The sequence below is a fragment of the Meleagris gallopavo genome, chromosome 7, assembly GCF_905368555.1.
Source record: "Meleagris gallopavo chromosome 7, MGAL_WU_HG_1.1, whole genome shotgun sequence".
Classification (NCBI taxonomy): domain Eukaryota; kingdom Metazoa; phylum Chordata; class Aves; order Galliformes; family Phasianidae; genus Meleagris; species Meleagris gallopavo.
The window spans coordinates 12,828,215-12,843,162 of record NC_139410.1 but is presented as its reverse complement, the minus strand read 5'-3'; the positions used below and the strand labels follow the sequence as shown (position 1 = coordinate 12,843,162).

The window sequence follows — 14,948 nt, the reverse complement described above, 5'->3', positions numbered from 1 at the left end:
AAGTCTTCAACAAAAGCCTGTTTCATTCCATTAATTAAGCATGTTTACATTAACAAGGCATCCTAAACTGTAATTGGGGTTGTTTTAGCATAAGATCCTTTTTCATACAGAGAAGATGAGATGTATTTTATAGGGATTACTGAATAAACAATTAAATGAAAAATAAATCCATACTTCCACTTTGAAATAAAATTGGGATTGTTCAACATTTACATTCCTCCAAACCAAGATGAGAAGATTCTTCCTCTCTTTGAGGGGAGATGACAAAAATAGAGATGTGGAAGTGTGGCAACAACCCGCTTTGATGTCTTAACCCAAGTAAAGCTTTAGGCACTTCCAAATTGGAAGTTTTATTTGAGTTTGCTGACCAGGCCCTGGGCCATTCCTGCAAAGTCACATTACCACAAACTGTGCTCCTAGCAGGTGCTGTGTTCAGGTGCTTGCTGTCCCCAACTGGGTGTAACTCTGCCAAGGAGGCCCTGGGTGACACCACAGGCTGTATGGCTGGCCTTGGCATCACTCAAGGCCTTCCCAGAAGAGCCGTGCTTGGCCAGCCATGCAGCCCATGGTGGCACTGGTAAGAGAGGCTTAGATGCCCACTGCCAGCAGCAGTGCTGAGTGTTTGATACAGGCCTGCTGTCTCAGACCCAGCAGGCTCTGAGACTGCCCCTCCCTATGGCTTTGCACTGCAGCCATATCAGTAAGGAGCATGTACAAGGATGGAGAGGAAGCAGCCAAGCAGGACCCACACAAGTCCCTGCAAAGTCCTGGAGTGACCCTCCTCACTGGCCCTGGCAGCAGGATGCCAGCACCTCGCCACAGCCCTTCATGCTCTTTGCAGGGAGCTGCAGGCGGGCACAGCCCTCTGCCAGGGCACAGCTTTATCTTGCCTGGCTCAACACTATCCACAGCACCCCTGTTGTGTAATGCAACATTAACAAGTGCTCAGATTGTGATGCAGTGTGAAAAATCACATCTTCCAGTGAAAATGTAAGGTGAGACTGCACATGTACACTGAAAACATAAATGAGGGTCAATGATCTTCATTTAATCTGAGTATGTATATTTTTACATGCAGATGTGTCTATTTCAGGTCTACATTCCTTAGAGTTTTATTATATATTTTGCAGTCTCCCTTTAAAATTATTAAGTGGATATGGTAAATTAAATCTTGAATAAATGCAGTGTGCCTGAGGCTTGTCAGTGGAAATTATTACTTTCTAAAGCAAATGTGGTATAATTTGTTTTCCTCCCTCTAACACTTTTGTAATCTCCATATTTAAAGTGTATCAACAGCTCCCAAGGCATGATACTGGAAAGTAAGACTTGGAATATGTGGGACAAATATCAGTTCTATTGATTGACCGAAAAGAAAGGGAGATACAGGGAAACATCCTGAATGAAAACTGAAAAAAATGAGGTGAACCGGGACAGGAAAAGCCTAAGCTCTGTGTCAAAGTGAACACTATCACTATTTTAAAGCACTGCAGTGATATGATTGCAGCTTGTTGGAGATGAGATACCAGTAAATACCTTTTATCCACCACTGCGAGGGACTGAGAGAAACGGTTTGCAGAGAAGCAAGCCAGTTAAGCCTTAAGACTGGCTCTGCATACATGGATTAGCATATATGACAAACAGAGCCATCCTAATTTATTCCATCTGGTCTCAGGGACTGAATAACGTGCCAGGACAGTCCCAGCTCTCCCTGACCCTGTCTTTGGGGTCTATACGCTGTTTACGGGATGACATAAAGAGAATCCTCCCTCTGCTGCTGCTCTGAATTTGGAAACTGGCCCTCATGGAGGACAGTGAGAGATCTATAGGGTTTTCTGCCTTGCAGACAGGGCTTAATATAAATGCAAATATCATCCTGCTGAGCAGTGATTTAATTTTTCATCCCCCTATCCTTCATGTTTGAATCTCAGCATCAAATGAGCACCTGAATTGCAGTCATTGTAACCGAACAGCAATCAACATATGCTGCAAGGGGTCAACCAAGGGTTGTGCAGCTCCAGCCCCTGCACGCTGATTCCTGTTCTGCACGTCTCCAGTGTAGCACAAACCAATGGTCTGACTATGCTTCACTTCCAGCAGCCAAGCCCCTAGGAGCCCCAGGAGGAAGCCTGTGCTATCGTTACAAGTGTTTTCAACCTACACTGCAGGGGTTGTCAGGTTTACTGAAGCCAGAAATCTTGGGCATCCCTTCTGAATTGAATCCCCCAAATTCCAATATTCTCCTCTTGTACCGGATGTTTCAAAATGCCTCTTCTTTATTCTATGGCTGTAAACGTGACCCCTGTATATCTGTCAAACAATATCACCTTCCTGCTTTGCATATCATCTCTTCTATTTCAGAAACTCATCCAGTTTGTTAATCTCTTTGTTGTGCAACCTTCCACATGCAGCCGTGGCTAATTACTGGCTTCACAGGCTGCCTTGTATACCACGTTCCTCTTCACTGTTGGGGAAGGAGTTGCCACAGGAGATTGGAGCCATGCAGAGATTCGATATGCTCTCGTCTTCTGTTTTAAGGATTTGGAGTCTTTCATCTCTTTGATTTTCCCATCATCTTCAGTTTTTCAGTCATGCCAAACAGCTACATGGGAATCCCACACACCACGTGCTTCCCAAAGGGCATTTAATTTCTGTACGTTTCATTTCCTGTGCAGGCTTTTGCTTTTTGCCGAGTTCACTGTGCTTGTATACCTGCCCTGACAGCAGAAGCAACTTTGACTCTTGATGATATGTTTGATACTGAGTACAAAACGTTTGAGTTTTAGGAGCACAGAAGCTAATCTGCAGAGCTAAAGATCAAATCTTTCCACTTTCAGCAAGGCTTTTTCTGTGTGACTGGAAAATAGTTTATTCAAGATGAATCACAGACCAAGACAATTTTGTTAGTCACTCACACTAACCAGAAAACAGGTTAGGTTAATGAGTATAACGGCAGCTTTGTTACGGTCCAATAAAGAGTGGGAAAGCACTAAAAACGGTATTAGGCAGTAAACTGTAGCCAAAGTCAGAGTCTGTAAGGGTCTGTGAGAGGGAAACATTACCAGCTGCTTATCTTGACACAAATGGATTGTTCAAAATTAGGTGCTTTTGTTAGAGCATAGCATTGCAGCACGTTACTATTCCAGCCTCAGGGGCACACAGATAGCCTGGTTTGGTCAATTTGGCAGATAAAGTATTTGGAGGCTGCCAATTTTCTACAAATCTATTTGCAAACAGACATAAAGTTGAATGGTCTCAAATTCTTTCTCCTTCTTATTTACTGTATCTCCAGGAGCAGAGCAATGGATCTTTGTTCCCCTCTTTGTTAATAAAAGCAAATCATAGCTCTCTTTTTAGGTCTCATAAAGTCTCCAGGGTCACCTCAGGTTTTGGGAGTTGGCTTTGTCTGATTTATTTGACCAATTAAATGACCAGGAGTTTTCAAGTGTCACCATTTTCCTAGCCATTATAACATTTTGTAGCCACACCATTCTTGCTCCTTGCTGTTCTTTTGTTCCTTCAAGGAAGCTATTCTAGATCAGGTTGAAATGTTCTAATGGGCTGGAACAACTCTACTTTTTCAGTCAGGAAGGATCACTGCAAAACCAGCAGAAACAAAGGGGAAAACAAGCAAAATGTAACAGTACGTTTGTATGGAAATTAACATCACGGTTGGTTTCAACCTAGTAGGAGGATCAAATGTCCTTTTTACAAAATTCTCTGAGAAAGACGTTTAAGAAATGACGTACTGAGGCACCTGACAGGAAGAGATAAGGTTGCCAAATGAAATATCCCAAGGCCAGAAGGAAGCTCCCACTCAGCCTCCTCTGCTCCTGCTTATGAAGGAGCTGGCCCTCTCAGCACAGCAGCGCTTAGCACTGCCTACAGGAGCTGTGCCCCCCCCACCTGGGCACACATACCTGGAAGGTGCGGCCCCCAGACTTGTGCCAAGCAAGCAGCAAGAGGCCATAGTGCTGCCTCAGCACTTGCTCAGCACCGATGCTACAGGCTGAGCGCAGGCAGCAGCCATTGGCAGCCTAACTGCACCACAGCCCAGCAGCATGGTGCATGCACCCACACTGAGCAGCACACGCATCTGTGCAGGGTGAAGGAATGCAGGAAGTGACTGCGCACTGCATCCGTACACAGCCATGGAGGGAAGGGCACAAAGGCAGAGGCAACATGCATGGGCCAGGAGGGGGTAAACAGTAGCTCAGTTAATGCCTGACAGCCTGGTCAGTGCCCCATTAAATTAGATCACTCTGTTGTGAGTCAGAATGAACTCATTTTCCTGCTATGCTTGCTGCCTGTGACAGCCCTCAGGCTATTTTAATATTCAAACACCAGTGGTCAAGATGAGAGCTGTTGTTTTTTTCTTTGCTAGTGAAAATGATGAAGTAGGCTGCTTGCATTTCTTTCTGGGCTTCTTGACCCAGCCAACTCAAAACTGGCTGGAGAATGGAAATTGTTCCTCTCTTTGCACAGCTCCTGTGCAAAGGGGGAGAATGTCAACTGTGGGAGCAATATCCCCAGCTAACTCTTTTTCTCATTAGCAGCATGCCAAACTAATGCCAGTGTTTTCTCTTAACAATAGCACATGAAACTAAGAAGATACAGAACTGGGCAGCAAGGGAATAGCCACCTTCCCTGCTGCAGGCACACAGCATTGATGCTAATTTCAAGTCCAGTCCCATGATGGAGCAACCTAGCAGTAAACATGGCAGAAGCAAAAAGGGGTTAATGGAGAAACCACTCTAAAACCTTTTTAGTGGAACTCTGGAATGGTCCCTCAGGGAAATGGGATGAAGAAACCAGCCACAGTATGTGCTGCACAAAACAGACTTCTGCTTCTCCCTGGCTGTATACTGGAAATAACAGCATTAAAAATACCTAGGTCTTTCTTGCCTTAATAAGCACTTTCTACAGCATGGGCTGCTCTGCACCAATGAGGAACTAGCAGCTCTGATGGGGAAAGCCATGCTGGGTCCCATGAACTGTCTGAGGCACAATGTTGAGACCCAGGAAAATCTTGAGACAAAAGCTGCAAATAATATTCAAAGGGCAGTGGCCAAATAAACCGCATCAGGCTGGAAAGGCAGGACAGCTCAATGGCAGACTGCAGGAAAAGTGGAGCTAAGTGACTCCAGGGCTTGTCTCCAGCAGCTAGAGAAATGCATTAGTTTGGATTGCAGCTCCAACGAATTTCCAATAAAAGCAGTCCTTGGAAGGATGGAGGTTCTGAGGTTATTTCCTGAGATTATTCAAATTAAACTAACAATGCATATATGCTTGATCAAAAAAAGGTTTTTAAAACATCCCTATTTCTGCCTTTTCTCCTTTCTTAACCAAACAATCTGTTGCTTACAGACCGTATATTTCACCTGTAGTAGAAGGCTTTAACATCAGTATCCTCATTAGGTGTTTTGTTTTTGTTTCGTGTTTTTTTTTAATTTCTGCATTTCTGTTGAAGTTCTGCAATCTGATTTCAAACCAGTGAGGCAGAGAAGCAAAATGAGAACCAGGATATGAGCAGAGGATATCTGTACTGCAGCTCAGCGCTGCATGACAGCACTGACACACTGTGAAACGCAGCGAGCACAAAATGAAGTTCAAAGAGTCCACAGGTTAAATGAGCAACCTGATCTGTGAGGAAATGTCAGTTAGAAACGAGCAGCACAAAACAGCTCTGTTTTCCTATTGCTGTGGCTTTGCTTGGTGACGATGACATACAAAGATTAAGTGTAACTGCATGAGCTCCAGTTGTTTATCTCCTTTATTATCATCGCCAGTAAGTGAAGGAGATGTGTGGGTGTCACCTGCAAAAAAAGAAGTTGCATTTCTGAGAGAATAACATCTGCAGATCAGAGAAGGCGAATGGTCTTGTTTAATTCATGCATATTCAGTTTCCTTCCTGTCACTAATCTGCAGCACTGAATTTAGTCTTCTTGATTTCCCTAGCTTTACTATGCTGGGAGAGAGTTCATGAGAGTGGCGGACAGACTGACTTGAGCAACACCAAGAGTCCACAATGGCTGCAGATCATTGAGGTCACTTACAAATCACTGAGATAGCCTGGCTCCCACGGCATGGAATTTGATTTTTGCCCCTCTCATTTCCTTTCTGCAGATCTATGGGGATTTGCAATAAGAAAAGCTATCTGCCGTGCAATCAATTTACAGAAGAACATTTTGTTCAGGATTTCTAGCAGAAACTGGAAGCCCTGGGTCATCACCCATGACATGAATATGAACAACTGTGTAGAATGTGTAGAAGATTTCTTCTGTGCTTGCATGTTTGTGTCTGTGACAGAGTGAACCTCTGCACACAGTTAAAAGCTGCTTGCTCCATACATGGCATGAGATATTACTATATAAGCAAGGTTTAAAGAAAAAACATCTCCTGCATTGGAACTACAGAGAAATATTTTATGTATGAACATGCAAACAATTATATTAACAGAATCATAGAATCATAGAATGGCCTGGGTTGAAAAGGACACAATGATCATCTAGTTTCAACCCCCTGTATGTGCAGGGTTGCCAATCACTAGACCAGGCTGCCCAGAGCCACATCCAGCCTGGCCTTGAAATGCCTCCAGGGATGGGAAATCCACAACCTCCTAGGGCAATCAAGCTTCTGTCTTTTCTCTCCATCAGTACGTATGTACATTTAAAAAATAATAATTACCCACAGTAGGTGAAAGTGACATCAAGCACTGTACGCTCATTGGGTGTAAAATATCTCTAGATTCATGACGTTTGACTTGGCTGTGTGCTGACTTGCTGGGATCAAATCTGAGATATAAGAAATACCATAAAACTGAATCAAAATAAATTCAGAGTAACTGTATTTGAAAGAAAAAGGTTTCAGTTCTTTTTTTGCCAGACTCCATATTTGCTATGATTTGTTCTACCCCTGGATCTGAGATATTGCTGAAAAGACTCTCCTTCTTAGCTCTAAGTGTGGTGAAAACACTGACAACGATTCAATTTCAACTGCAGATCAGGGAGTGGTTTCCCTGTGGTTCTGCTATAGCTTTTCACTAAGCAAAAGGTCATTTTACATTGTCATTGCTACACTGCTGCACCAGCTACAGCCCAGTCAAACCAAAGACCTGGCTAATTCTTCTCAGCCAAGTGCAAAATAAGACATTAACTCGCCCCACTAAACAGACCTCTTCGCAAAAATTAAACTCACATTTTCTTGATAGCTGCCATAATGAATGCTTCTTGCAAACAAGTTCTTGTGTCCGTTTACTGAGGAGAGTAATCCAACTGGTGGTAATATGATTAGTTGGGTGAGAAAGTTGCACAACTGTGCAACCTGCTGTGGGAGTGTCTTCTTTCCTCATGTAAATGCTGGTTTGCAATCTGGGTCAACAAACTGATGGTTAACATGTCTAGCTAGATAACAGCACAATAAAAATATTATAACCAAAGACCCATGAAATCTGAGGCACTGATTTGCCCAGTGTTCCCTCTGGTTGAATGGCATGAGCACTAGCATCTGAGTATCATTTTCAGATTGTTTAGGAGTGAGTTCATGCTATAATCCGTCTGGGCTTTGGATCTCAGATGCATAGACTGCTAAAGCACAGCAGACTACTGAAGAATCCAAGGCAGGGGGAATACTACAGGGGATCAAACTGTTTAACTTGCTAAAGGCAAACAGTGTTTACACTGGGAACAGAAAACTGAGAAATCGTGGAATGGATGTTGCAGGTGTTGGAAGGGCTGCCAATGTAGTTACTGTGCATCCTTGGGGACTCAACCTCATTGTGAATGCCAGCTTGCACGCAGGTGTCCCTCTTCTCCCTGCAGGAGCCAGTGGGGCCTGGCCTGTCTGGCCCCTCTATCTTTATCTCTGCTAGGTCATCATCTGCAAAGCACTTGTGCTGGTGTTATGCCAGGCTACAAGCTGTATATGTGATGTTCACAAATCATCCTTGTGACAGCAAAGGAGAGATGTGCCACAATCCCTGATTGAGGATATTTAATATGATTTTTTTTTTTTTTTAAAGGGAAATGTAGGTGGAAACACAAACAGGGAGGTCTTCATCCTGTGTGAAGTTCAGCAGCTGTGAGGGCACAAAGGAGATTTGGGACTCTTCATAGTGTTTTTGAACTCTGCCTACTGCACCACACCAAGCTGGAACTCACAACATGTGTGTGTACATCTTGGGGGGTCTTGGCCCCACAAAAACAGGAAGAACTAGTGATTTGAGCCAGGAAATGTCCAGCCTGGTTACAGCTGCTGTTTCACTTCTACATTTCATCTACAGCTCAGATCTCGCAGCTGGGTTTCCCAGGTACCAGCTGCAGAGCACAACAATGCTTTTAACAGCCCGTGACCTTCTTCTATTCTCCCCAGCCTTGCACCACCATAAGTGGCCAATGGCCAGAGTGTGTCTGTGTGTCCTGCATGGATCTGCCTGCTTCTCAGGAACAGAAGGTCCTAATCCACGTGATCAACAGTAAGATTGTTTTGTTTCTTCTCTTTCATAGTGAGCTTTTCTGTGGTCACAGAGTTGTCCACCTCCTACAGACTTTCCATAAACCAAGCTGTTTCCTACATTTTTGGGCAGAGAATCACAACATTTGATTACCAGGAAATGAGGTTGGAAATGAAAATGAGTTTATCTGCTGCTGTGGAAGTGAAGAAGTAAAGGAGCACAGCAGTATACTGTAGTAAGAGAGCAGGGCAAACTGAAGGCAACATAAAGCCAAAGGTCCATAAGGCTGGACTGTTGTGAAGATCACCTGTTCCCAACACTCCTCAGGAAAGATCAGGAATATACCTCATTTCAGAGCAAGGAGGTAAATGAAGGTGATGCATCTAGATTGAGAGCAGGTTCAGACTAACTTACATGTATTATTTCTTACGAAGATCACCAGGGAATAGACAGAGCATCCCAGACATACTTTCCTTTTGTAAACCATGGAATTTGCTTTGCATACCAAGATTACATTTATCTGCAACTTATTCTAGCACAAGTTGGAAGCATGTTAATACGTAGCAAGAATAAAGACGTGTGACCAGCAAATTAAAAAATTCATACAGCTATGTATATATTGTAATAAAAATGACTGTTAAGTTTAGAAGGTTAAGTTACATCCTTGGTCTGTTCCTCAGCAAACTTCAGCACTGACAGCCATGGAAGAGAAAGTATTAACGAAACAAAAGTGAAGTTGCAAGGGCTGGGACCAAAACAAGTACAGGTTCTTGTTTTCTTCCTTCCACACATTTCACTTCCTTTCTGATGAGCCTTGTATTTACTACTTGGAACACATCTGGCCACCACAGATTTGGTCTTATCAGAGTTTATTTTTCATTTCACTTACTTGTATGGCTACGCAAGACATCATCAAAGAGAAGGCAAGAAAGCAGTATCAAGAGTGCTCTATAAGGAATATCTCTTATTTCACAACCCAAAAAACACAGGTAAATCCCTCACATTGCAATTAAGCACTGTGCTGCTCTGAAGCACTTGCACAGAGAGAGGATTGCTGAAGTTTGATTTAACATCTGCAGTGCCACAGTATTGAGGGTGATAAAAGGAGCAAGAATAGAGCGAGTTTCAGGCACACAAACATAAACCAGAAGACAAAATAATGTTTCTCAAAGGCAAAAATATCTTTTATGATTCTCTAAAAGCCACCCCTGTTCTCTGGTTGGCAAATGTGGCCCTTTCTAATGGGGAAAACATACGTGAGAAAACTTGTTATTTGAAGTCTGCCTTCTTACAGACTTCATCCCACTAACTCTCTAGTCTCATCCTGGGGGACCCAGAATTCTTGAGGCTTTCTACATGCATTTTGCATCAGATCATAAGCACGTATACTTATGCTCCATCTGGCAATGGTATCTTGTTTCCAACAAACCTAGCTACTACTCCAAATGAAAATATAAAGCCTTCATGATACACTAACTTGTCCTGAAATAAATGTGTTTCTCTCATTAGCTAGCAATCGTCTTACAGCCTTTAACAGGAGCTTTGAGAAACTATCTTCATGGTTTCCATTCTTCAGAAACTACAGCCATTGTGATCACAAATATACACTTATAGGAATATTCAAAGATGTATTTTTTCACACTGTACAAGCTGAAAACTGATATTCTATGTCCTGATGAGTTTAAAGGGCAAAAGTAAAACAGATGAGGTCTGATTGATCGGGAAATAGAATACAAGAAAATATAAAAAAATTGTAATGTGATGGGAATCTGTGGCTGTTTTGCTTTTAAACTGGGAGGCATATATATTGTTACCACCTTTTGTGCTTAGCTGAATTTATTTTCATTCCACATCTCTCAGCTGCACGACACTGAACTGTCAGTAGTGACTGTATGGGATAAAATAGCATAACATTTGGAAGTGGACCCATCTGTGGCTTTTTTCATAACAATGCATACAACTTAAACTTACTGTAGCCAGCAATCTGCAGAGAAGTGTCTCAGATTTCTGGCTAAGTGGTCAAACAGCCTCTCTCCTCCTGGTTACTTTCACTTTCATTAACTTCCTCTCTGTTCCCATGTAACACTCTTGAAGAGTTTTGTTAGGAAACTGTCACATTCATGTGATGGAGAGATTTCTTGGCACAGGGAGAGGTGATCGCATTTCCTTTTCTTGTAAGATACGATGCCTTCTCCTGTCAGCATGTGACTCAGGCATAGAACTTGTATTTTATATCTCACTCTGGCTTTAATTGCAGCATTGTAACCACTTCGTTCATTGACTGCAACAGTCTTCTTTGTTGCAGGCTGTAAAAGGGCAGTAATAAACCCAATGGCATTATGTAGTGTAGTCTCCAACTCATGTTGTTATTCATTCTCTCAAAGCCGACCCTGCTCAGGAGAAGGGATTGCTGCTTAATTAACCTTTCTGCAAGGAAGAAGTCTTGGCAATTGGATCAGGTTCATTTAGATTTCAACAGTGATACTCTGTTAAGAAAAGACTTATATTTCAAAGGAGCACTCCCTTGGATCAAAAAAAATGTCATCTACAGCCCATTGGCCAGGTTACAGTTGTGCTTGCATATATCGACTGAGAGAATAATTGGTTGTACTGATGCTGAACAAAAGCTGAAGTGCTGTGCCCTTCTTGCAGCATCAGCATGTGCTGATTTTGTTTAGCAAACACTGAATCTCCCTGATAACACTAACTGTAGAAAGGGATGCCTCTGTATTACAGCAGAAATCTCATTCCCCAGAGAAATAATATGGCAACTCATAAGTTAATTTGCTCCTAAAGCAGAGCCCTCTTGATGTGGCTTGGTGAGTCCTGTGCGTGGATAGAACAGCAATGTGAAGAAAAGTTCCTTCGAAGCCTCAGAAGAAGCTCAGGCATCCGCTTGGCAACAACCTTGGTGCTGAGAACATGGAAAATTTCACTGTGAAGAGTGAAACACACAAAGAACATCTGCATCTTCAAAGCAACCTTCTGTTACAAAGCAAAGAAGGACAAGAAAATCTTCAAGGGGTCAGACACTGAAACAACAAAACCACAAATCCTTATGGTATCCCTATCCCACAGAGACAGGTACCTGAAAGTGATTTAAGTAAGTCATTCCAGCAAAGACCAATTCAGACTGAACCATAAGGCTGAATTATATTATAGTAAGGCTGAACTACATATGCCACATAAATAGTACATTAAGTTTTCCGGTCTTGAATTCTTTTAAAAGCCTTTGAATTTTCCATATACTTTGAGAGAGCCCCATATGAGGCCAAAATGTTGGATCATCTTATCTTTTCCTTACTGAGTAGAGGAAATCATATTTCCAACTGTTTGCAGATGCTCTTACTTGAAAACTTTCAGGAGCTGTTTCAGAGACAGCTTGAATCTTTCATCTAAATGGAGAGCCTGACTGTCAACCTTTTATTTCTTTCACATAAGGAGGATGGAGAGAAAGGAGGGATGTTCATTTTAATTAGAAGGAAGTAGAAGTTTATCCGCTATGTCAAAGCTAAAATGGCACACTTCTTAACTATGTAAAATCTGTTTCCTATTCTAGTGAATTCTTTTAGGTTACAAAGGACTACATTACCAGTACGGAGCAACTCCAACGTTGCAGAAAAAAAGGCCATGAGATCAGTGGTGTGAATGTGTCCGTACTGTGATTTATCAGAAAACCATACTGAATTATGTCATGAGACTGGTGAAGTAAGAAAATGAGATCCTGTGCAGAATCCATCTGCTAGTAAAGCAATTAAAAAGATGGACTTCATAGACATTGTTGCATGACACTATGATTTCCTCACAGGAAACTCACCCACTGCAGCACCTGGTGAAGGCCATTCCACGATCATTATGTAACATTTTCAATAGTTAACTTCAGTTTAATCCCAAGCTAAAGTACTTAATGGGTGTGAAAGAGAGTAAGGACTTACTCTGCACATAGAGACAGCGGGGCAGAGAAACACTTATGTGTTTTCCATTTCCTGTAAATGTGTTTCTCAGAAGGTTTGTGTGCGTGTATCTCCCTCCTCTGGTGCACAATAAAGTAACACCCTGGTGGAAGAAACAGATTTGTTGTGGCAAAAAATAAAAACTGGGAAAGAGTCCTCAGTGAAGTAGCACAAATGCTTAATAAATCTACATGAGAAGTACAGTAATCCCTTTGCTTCTCCTTTTCATTTTACTATCATCATATACAGTAACTATTGCAGCTGTCTGCTGCACCTGGGCACTTTGTATTCATTAACATTTTGCCCTAGAAATAGCTCAGCCCACCCTGACACAAATGAAACTGGAATTTCACCTCTCATATGCCTGCATGATTTTAATTTTTATTAACTGCTAGGAAGGTTTTTCTTTCTTCTTGGTTCTGCCACACTGTTGGGTTAATAATCTATGATTAATATACATAGTTTTGTATCTATGCAAGTACCTAATCTCCACATAGAAACCCCAGTTTAGAGCATCAATTCTTGTTACAAATCATGGTGCCAGAAGCACGTACCTACTCTCTTTTCCTGTGTGTTCATTTGTTTTTTGTGTGTATATGGAATGCCTTAACAATGTTATTATGCAGACAACAGGCACGTACACATCAGGTTGTCTGCACATTCATGATTGATTTCCCTTGTTGCTTTTAGTTAGGAAAACCTTGATATGTACTCCCATGAAGTAAAGAAATTCAAAGAAATAAAACTGAATATGTTTATCCCTGATAAAACTGAAAATGTACAATGCTCCTTGTATGTATATTCCTTCTGTGGTTTTCTGGTATGAATGGGAGAGGGTATTCATGAGAGGCTGCTAGATAATTATATTCTGAGTTGTCCATTTTTACCATCTTTCATTAAACATGTTCAAGTTAATGGCATGAACTTGTAGACATTTGGCATTGCTTTCTCACTGGCAAGTTTCAAGCCTGTGACTGGCCCGTTATTATTGTCCACGTAATCTGCAGCAGAGCTAGGACTTGGAGCTAGACTGCTATGCTTAGTCTTACTACTATAGAGTATTAAATCAGTTGCCATGAAACATTTGATCAAAATAAGTAATGACTTTCTGAAATAACTGTTTTTATAGGATCTGCATCCTAAACTGATTTAGCTGTGCATGTCCCTGTTTATTGCAGAGGAATTGGACCAAATGACCTTTAAAGGTCCCTTCCAACTCTAAGGAGTTATGGTTCAATGATTAAGCTAAGAAAGATGAGTGAATTTTGTCTGTTATTAAACACTGAGGCTAGATCTTCTCTGAACTATGTTCTTTGGCTCCTACTAAATTGATCCCAGGTTCTATTTGCGTACCAGAATTATACCAGAAACTCTTTCCAGCATTTTCCTAAATACTTTGTTTACTTTGTTGTAAGTTTTCAGTTGTATGGTTATAATACTTGCATTTCAGATCTATAATTTTATCTAGATCTACAATTGATAGTTACTGTAGTATGTTAACAGTCATGGTTTACGATAGAGCCTAAAGAAATGGGATTAATCTCATCTAACTTCAGATATGTCTAGTATATGGATGATTTCTCTCTGGTGATTTGAAAGGGGCTCTGGAAAATAACCCTAGATGCAGACATCTGCTTCAGCTAGTGGCCTGCCTTAGGCAGTTGCAAGGGAAAAATATTTCCATCTCTTGTATTCAGCCGTATCTTCTGTTTGGTTCACCTTCTGTGCTATTCTGCCAAAAAATCCTAAGTAAATTACCCACTTGCATGGCTATCAACAGCCTAGTCCATAACACCAGTGGGAAAAGAAGAGTGATCTGGGCAGGGAGCAGCAAGATATCACACTGTCATACGTGTCCTACCAGTATCTGAAGGGAGCCTATAAGAAATCTAGATTCTTTAATAGGTAGTGTAGTGATAGGACAAGGGGCCATGACTTTAAACTAAAAGAGGATAGGTTTACACTAGATGAAGGGAAGAAAATCTTTATAGTATGGGTGGTGAGGTGCTGGAACAGGCTGCCCAGAAAATCTTTGGTTCTCCAATCCCTGGAAGTATTCAAGGCCAGGCTGGTTGCAGAAGAAACAATCTTCTCTCATTGGTGGGTAGAAAACTGCTTGCAGCTCTTCCAAGAGCTATGGTGACCTCCATGCCCCACTGATGAAAGCAGTGGGACATTTTCTATGCAACCAAGAAGGTTCTATTGGAATGTTCCTGACTTCCTCACCCAAACGTGGATGTCAGCCCTGTGCTTGTAGAAGGAGAACTGGTCTGCTTCAACTGTTGAGTGACTCTTGTCTAAGCCAGACTGATCATGGTGGTGCAGAAAATTCATATGAGAGGAGAAATGTTTGCAGCGCAGACTTTATTCTTTGTCATGGTTAAGGGAGCTATCTTCAAAGGAGGCAGTGTTCCTTGGCTTGGCTCTCCCCCACTCTCTTCTGGATAAATCCATCTTGATCAACAGCTTCAAAAAAAAAAAATGCTATTTTAAGAATAGAAGTGTCTCATTCCCTTTTGGAATTTGATGTTTAAATTACTCTGACA

At 41.8% G+C, this 14,948-nt stretch overlaps 1 long non-coding RNA gene across 3 annotated transcripts in view; it reads right to left on the bottom strand.

Moving 5' to 3' along the window:
• Positions 1-14,948, bottom strand: part of LOC109368509 (uncharacterized) — a 71,769-nt gene that overhangs the window by 20,628 nt on the left and 36,193 nt on the right. The window contains exons 4-5 of one of the 3 annotated variants that reach the window (XR_014884280.1): positions 12,385-14,868; positions 8,228-11,363 (exon numbers count right to left, since the gene is read on the bottom strand). The exons of 1 other annotated variant lie outside the window; for it this stretch is intronic. This is a non-coding gene — a long non-coding RNA (uncharacterized LOC109368509). Of the gene's footprint in view, positions 1-8,227; positions 14,869-14,948 lie in introns of those variants that run through there. One more of the 3 variants, XR_002116612.2, reaches the window with a different exon arrangement.